The sequence below is a fragment of the Oncorhynchus mykiss genome, chromosome 30, assembly GCF_013265735.2.
Source record: "Oncorhynchus mykiss isolate Arlee chromosome 30, USDA_OmykA_1.1, whole genome shotgun sequence".
NCBI classification, from domain to species: domain Eukaryota; kingdom Metazoa; phylum Chordata; class Actinopteri; order Salmoniformes; family Salmonidae; genus Oncorhynchus; species Oncorhynchus mykiss.
This window is the reverse complement of record NC_050570.1, coordinates 10,004,048-10,011,339: the sequence shown is the minus strand read 5'-3', so window position 1 is coordinate 10,011,339 and position 7,292 is coordinate 10,004,048. Positions and strand designations below refer to the sequence as shown.

Below are 7,292 nucleotides of genomic sequence, written 5' to 3'. Positions count from 1 at the left end.
GTGTTGGTCTCCACTCTTATCCACCAGGCACCTGCAGCTCCTTACCATTATATAATGCTATGCTAGGATGCCAAATAGCCCTACTGTGACATAGTGTCTGCTGTGGGTGACATAATGTTATTATGCAACTCAGGGATACTGCAGAATCAATACTCTGGGGATCCTGTGGTGAAATTAATGATAGTGAGTGACTTCAGTATAGTTGTCCTTTTTGAGAGCGAGATTCCATCCTTGGAGGCCTGGAACTCATCTATAGCCCTCGTTTGACGTCCATCAACCTGTTCTGTCAGTATTCGTCCTTGGGAGTTTGTGCTCTTTGCATCCCTTTTGTCTGGCTGTACGAGTGGGAACCTTGTGTAGAAATAACAAGCTGAAGTAATAACATCCTCACAATCCAATCTCCTATTCTAATAGGGAGGACTTCTTCCAAAGGTTGTGTTTATAGAACATCTCTAGAGATGTTTGCTCTGGCCAGCACTGCTACTGACTGACTGAGCATGTTTTCATGTTTTTTACAATAGCATAGAGCGCTCTCCAATATAATGTGTTTTTCATTGTCTTTGGATGCTCTCTCAGTTGTCTAAATGATGATCTTCTCCCCCTGTGGTCTGACTGTCCACTTGAAGTTAAGTTATGCCCTTAGAACAGTGCAGTCTGTTTTTATTGTATGTGTGTGTATACCTTAACTTTTTATGGCTGCAGGGGCAGTATTGAGTAGCTTGGATGAAAAGGTCCCCATTGTAAACGGCCAGCTCCTCAGTCTCAGTTGCTAATATATGCATATTATTATTAGTATTGGATAGAAAACACTCTAAAGTTTCCAAAACTGTCAAAATATTATCTGTGAGTATAACAGAACTGATATTGCAGGCAAAACCCTGAGGAAAATCAAAACAGGAAGTGGCTTCTATTTTGAAAACTCCATGTTCCATAGCCTCCCGTTGCTGGATTTAAAGGGATATGAACCAGATTCCTTTTCCTATCGCTTCCTCAAGGTGTCAACAGTCTTCAGACATAGTTTCAGGCTTTTATTTTGAAAAATGAGCCAGAACGATAACATCGCGTCAAGTGGTCACATGAGTTTTGCTCGCGCAACAGAGTTTGTGTAAGATTAATAATTTACAGACCAATAAACCACAAACTTTTTCAATCTGATAGCATGTTGGTAGCTTGATTAAATGCCACCATAATCTCCCTCAGGGTGCCCACACCAGCTCTAAATGTGGGATTGGCATAGACATTTGCCGATATAATCCAGGGTTGTGTTCATTAGGCACCAACTGGAAGAAAAGGGACTGAAACAGTTACTTGGACTTGCTCATTTTCATTTTAAAACGTTTTCTGTTGCATGCCCAAATGAACACAGCCCAGAGTATATCTACTGTACCTTCACCAGGTACCCGGTATGGCCTTTCCAGTTTGTCAAGCCAGCTCTGTTTGTCTGTCAACTCCCTGTTTGTAAGTCAACTACTTATATTTTTATCAATATAAGTGTTGGTCGCATGTTTCATGAGCTGAAATAAAACATCCCAGAAAAGTTTCACACGCACAAAACGCTTATTTCTCTCAGATTTTGTGCACAAATTTGGTTACATCCCGATTAGTGAGCATTTTTCCTTTGCCAAGATAATCCCTCACCCTGACATGTGTGGCATATCAAGAAGCTGATCATTACACAGGTACACCTTGTGCTGGGGACAATGAAAGGCCGCTCTAAAATGTGCAGTTTTGTCACACAACACAATGCCACAGATGTCTCGAGGGAGCGTACAATTGGCATGCTGACTACAGGAATGTCCACCAGAGCTGTTGCCAGATAATTTTGTTTATTTCTCTATTATAAGCCGCCTCCAACGTAGCTTTAGAGAATTTGTCAGTACGTCCAACCGGCCTCACAACTGCAGACCATGTGTAACCACGCCAGCCCAGGACCTCCCCATCCGGCTTCTTCACCTGCGGGATTGTCTGAGACCAGCCAGCCAGACGGCTGATGAAACGGAAGAGTGTTTCTGTCTGTAATAAAGCCCTTTTGTGGGGAAAAATGTATTCTGATTGAGCCCCTGCCCAGTCATGTTAAATCCATAGATTAGGGCCTCATGAATTCATTTCAATTGACTGATTTCCTTCTATTAACTGTGACTTAGTAAACTCGTTGAAATATTTTTGTTCAGTATAAATGGCTTGAGTTGCCCTTTTAAGTGGAGCTGGCTACTGCAAGTGTACCCACTTTTAGACCATCAAAACGCATCTCCCAAACCCACCAAAAGAAAACAGCATGTACCCACCTCTGTACCACCAAAACACATCCATCCCAAACCCCATTCTTTTACTTACTTATAGATCAACAGAACATGGACTGAGCACATAGTTGAGGATGAGCTCATTGCGGGGATGGGAAGGCCAGATTGGTTCTTATCTATGTCTTTGGCTGTTTGCATTGGACCACATTCATGTCTTCGCTGTTTTTCCTCCAGACTCGTATTTGCCTGGCCTTGTGGCGAATAATCCCCTTTACGCTCCAGGGGAGGGCACACATGCACACACACACACCCTTACACTTGTGTATATGACATTACACACACACCCCCTCCTCCCTTTGGATGTCAGTGAGGGAGTTACATGCTTGGGTAGCTCCTCCAGGAGTCCCCTGTGCCACTAGCGGGCGCTGGCTACCCCAACCCCGGCCAACAGCTCCTCACCCCCCGCAGCTACTTGCCTGAGCCTCCCCAGCTTCACCCAAATCCATATCACAGATGTTCTGAAAGAGCTGCAAAACCTGGACCTGTACAAATCAGCTGGGCTTGACAATGTGGAGCCTCTTTCTAAAATTATCCGCCGCCATTGTTGCAATCCCTATTACCAGTCTTTTCAACCTCTCTTTCGTATCGTCTGAGATCCCTAAAGATTGGAAAGCTGCCGCGGTCATCCCTCTCTTCAAAGGGGATGACACACTAGACCCAAACTGTTATAGACCTATATCCATCCTACCCTGCCTTTCTAAAGTCTTCGAAAGCCATGTTAATAAACAGATCACTGACCATTTCAAATCCCACCGTACCTTCTCCGCTGTGCAATCCGGTTTCCGAGCTGGACATGGGTGCACCTCAGCCAAGCTCAAGGTACTAAACGATATCATAACCGCCATTGATAAGAGACAGTACTGTGCAGCCGTCTTCATCGACCTGGCCAAGGCTTACGACTCTGTCAATCACCATATTCTTATCAGCAGACTCAATAGCCTTGGTTTTTCTAATGACTGCCTCGTCTGGTTCACCAACTACTTCGCAGAGCAGATGATGTCAGTGTGTCAAATCGGAGGGCCTGTTGTCCGGACCTCTGGCAGTCTCTATGGCGGTATCACAGGGTTCAATTCTCGGACCGACTCTTTTCTCTGTATATATCAACGATGTCGCTCTTGCTGCGGGTGATTCCCTTATCCACCTCTACGCAGACGACACCATTCTGTATACATCTGGCCCTTCTTTGGACACAGTGTTAACTAACCTCCAAACGAGGTTCAATGCCTTACAACATTCCTTCCGTGGCCTCCAACTGCCCTTAAATGCTAGTAAAACCAAATGCATGCTTTTCAACCGTTCGCTGCTCGCACCCGCCCGCCCGACTAGCATCACTACTCTGGACGGTCCTGACCTAGAATACGTGGACAACTACAAATACCTAGGTGTCTGGCTAGACTGTAAACTCTTCTTCCTGACTCATATTATACATCTCCAATCAAATCTAGAATCGTCTTTCTATTTCACAACAAAGCCTCCTTCACTCACGCCGCCAAACTTACCCTAGTAAAACTGACTATCCTACCGATCCTCGACTTCGGCGACGTCATCTACAAAATAGCTTCCAACACTCTACTCAGCAAATTGTATGTAGTCTATCACAGTGCCATCTGTTTTGTTACCAAATCGCCTTATACCACCCACCACTGCGACCTGTATGCTTTAGTCGGCTGGCCCTCGCTACATATTCATCGCCAGACCTACTGACCCCAGGTCATCTATAAGGCGGAGCTTTACCTAGTGTAGCCGATGTGAAATGGCTAGCTAGTTAGTGGTGGTGCGCGCTAGTGGCATTTCAATCGGTGACGTCACTTGCTCTGAGACCTTGAAGTAGTGGTTCCCCTTGCTCTGCAAGAGCCGCAGCTTTTGTGGAGCGATGGGTAACGTTGCTTTGACGTGTTGACTGTTGACGTGTGCAGAGTGTCCCTGGTTCGCGCCCAGGTCGGGGCGAGGGGACGGACGTAAAGTCTATACTGTTACACTAACAGACTTATCTCAGCTCACTGTTCACGATAGCAACATCCATCCGTAGCACACGCTCCAGCAGATATATCTCACTGGTCATCCCCAAAGCCAACACCTCATTTGGCCGCCATTCCTTCCAGTTCTCTGCTGCCAGTGACTGGAACGAATTTCAAAAATCGCTGAAGCTGGAGACTTACATTTCTCTCACTAATTTTAAACATCAGCTATCTGAGCAGCTAACCGATCACTGCAGCTGTACATGTCCATCTGTAAATAACCCACCCAATCTACCTACCTCATCCCCATATTGTTTTTATTTACTTTGCTGCTCTTTTGCACATCAGTATCATTACTTACACACCATCTGCTCATCTATCACTCCAGAGTTAATCTGATGAATTGTAATTACTTTGTTTCTGTTGCACTGCTTTGCTTTATCTTGGCCAGGTCGCAGTTGTAAACGAGAACTTGTTCTCAACTAGCCTACCTGGTTAAATAAAGGTGAAATAAAAAATATCAAATCCCAGGGATGGATGAAAATCAGGGGATACATTTCTTGCAGGAGTGTCAGAGGAATCTTACAGTGCATTCGGAAAGTATGCAGACCCCTTGACTTTTTCAATAGTTTGTTTTATTAAAGCCTTGTTCTAAAATGGATTAAATTATTGTTTTTCCTCTCCAATCTACGCACAATAGCCCATAATGACAGGTTTTTAGACATTTTTGCCAAAGTTTATGAAAAATAAAAGTCATATACCTTAAGTATTCAGACCCATTGCTAGGTGAATTGAAATTGAGCTCAGGTGCATCCTGTTTCTATGGATCATCCTTGAGATGTTTCTACAACTTGATTGGAGTCCACCTATGGTAAATTCAATTGATTGTTACATGATTTGGAAAGCCACACACCTGTCTATATAAGGTCTCACAGTTGACAGTGCATGTCAGAGCAAAAACCAAGCCATGAGGTCGAAGGAACTGTCTGTCGAGCTCCGAGATAGGATTGTGTCGAAGCACAGATCTGGGGAAGGGTACCAAAACATTTATGCAGCATTGAAAGTCCCTGAGAACACAGTGGAACCACGAAGACTCTTCCCAGAGCAGACCGCCCGGCCAAACTGAGCAATCTGGGGTGAAGAGCCAATAACCCGATGGTCACTCTGTCAGAGCACTAGAATTTCTCTGTGGAGATGGGAGAACCTTCCAGAAGGACAACCGTCTCTGCAGCACTCTACCAATCAGGTCTTGGTAGAGTGGCCAGACAAAAGCCACTCTTCAGTAAAAGGCACCTAAAGGACTCTGACTATGAGAACCAAGATTCTCTGATGTGATGAAACCAAGATTGAACTCTGTGGCCTGAATGCCAAGCGTCACGTCGGGACCTGGCACCATCCCTTGGTTAGCGTGCACTGCGCCCGGTCCGCCACAGGAGTCGCTGGTGCGCGATGAGACCGGCCAAGCCCTCCCTAACCTGGACGACACTAGGCCAAATGTGCGTACAGAGATACTTGATGAAAACCTGCTGCAGAGCACTCAGGACCTCAGACTGGGGTGAAGGTTCACCTTCCAACAGGACAACAACCCTAAGCACACAGCGAAGACAATGCAGGAGTGGCTTCGGGACAATTCTCTGAATGTCCTTGGGTGTTCCATCCAGAGCCATGACTTGAACCTGATTGAACATCTCTGGAGAGACCTGAAAGTATCTATGCAGCTATGCTCCCCATCCAACCTGACAGAGCTGGAGAGGATCTGCAGAGAAGTATGGGAGAAACTCCCCAAAATACTCAGATTCAGATCAACTTTATTATCCCAACGGGGAAATTCAGGTGTGCTATGCTTGTAGCGTCATACCCAAGAAGACTCGAGGCTGTAATTGCTGCCAAAGGTGCTTCAAAAAAGCAAGCACTGAGAAAAGGGTCTGAAATTTCAGCTTTTTATCATTTATTAATTTCCATGACTTTCTAGAAAACAGTTTTTGCTTTTTCATTATGGGGTATTGTGTGTAGATTAATTAGGGAAAAAAACAATAAAAATGTTTTTTAGAATAAGGCTGTAAGGTAACAATGTGGAAAAAGTCAAGGGGTCTGAATACTTTCCAAATTCACTGTTATTAAGGCTGTGACGAGAAGAGGAAGAGGGACGGTTGGTATGGAGGGACTGGAGTGCTGCAGATCGCACAGCCAGGAGTGGGTGGTGGATGTCAGCGCCAATCAGGAGTGACTGGCGGCTGTCAGGGCCAATCAGGAGTGACTGGCGGCTGTTAGGGCCAATCTCTAATGTAGGATGACACTTTTAGCCCCCTCCTCCTAACCTCCTCATTTGGCTTGTTAGCAGCTCTGAAGGGACAATGGTACATGGGAGCAGCTCTGAAGGGACTGGGTACATGGGAGCAGAGTGGTAATGGCTTGGCTTAGACCTTCATTGGAGAGCTTCAGCTGTGTGTCATGTGATCTATACTGAACAAAAATATAAACGCATCTAACAATTTCTAAAATGTTACTGAGTTACGGTTCATATAAGGAAATCAGTCAATTGAAATAAATTCATTAGGCTCTAATTTATGGATTTCACATGACTGGGAATACAGATATGCATTGGTTGGTCACAGATACCTTGAAAAAAGGTAGGGGTGTGGATCAGAAAACCAGTCAGTATCTGGTGTGAACACCATTTGCCTCAGGCAGCGTGACACATCTCCTTCACATACAGTTGATCAGGCTGTTGATTGTGGCCTGTGGAATGTTGTCCCACTCCTCTTCAATGGCTGTACGAAGTTGCTGGATGTTGGCGGGAACTGGAAGACGCTGTCGTACACATCAATCTATTCTAGTGCATCCCAAACATGCTTATTGGTGACATGTTTGGTGAGTATGCAGGCCACGGAAGAACTGGGACCTTTTTAGCTTCCAGGAATTGTGTACAGTTCCTTGTGACATGGTTCCGTGCATTATCATGCTGAAACATCAGGTAATGATGGCGGATGAATGGCACAACAATGTGTCTCAGGATCTCATCATTCAAATTGCC

The 7,292-nt window shown here is 45.1% G+C and overlaps 1 protein-coding gene across 5 annotated transcripts in view; it reads left to right on the top strand.

Moving 5' to 3' along the window:
- The window catches only part of LOC110521287 (pleckstrin homology domain-containing family A member 7), a 169,754-nt gene that overhangs the window by 2,138 nt on the left and 160,324 nt on the right, over positions 1-7,292 (top strand). The gene's annotated exons all lie outside the window — the stretch shown is intronic.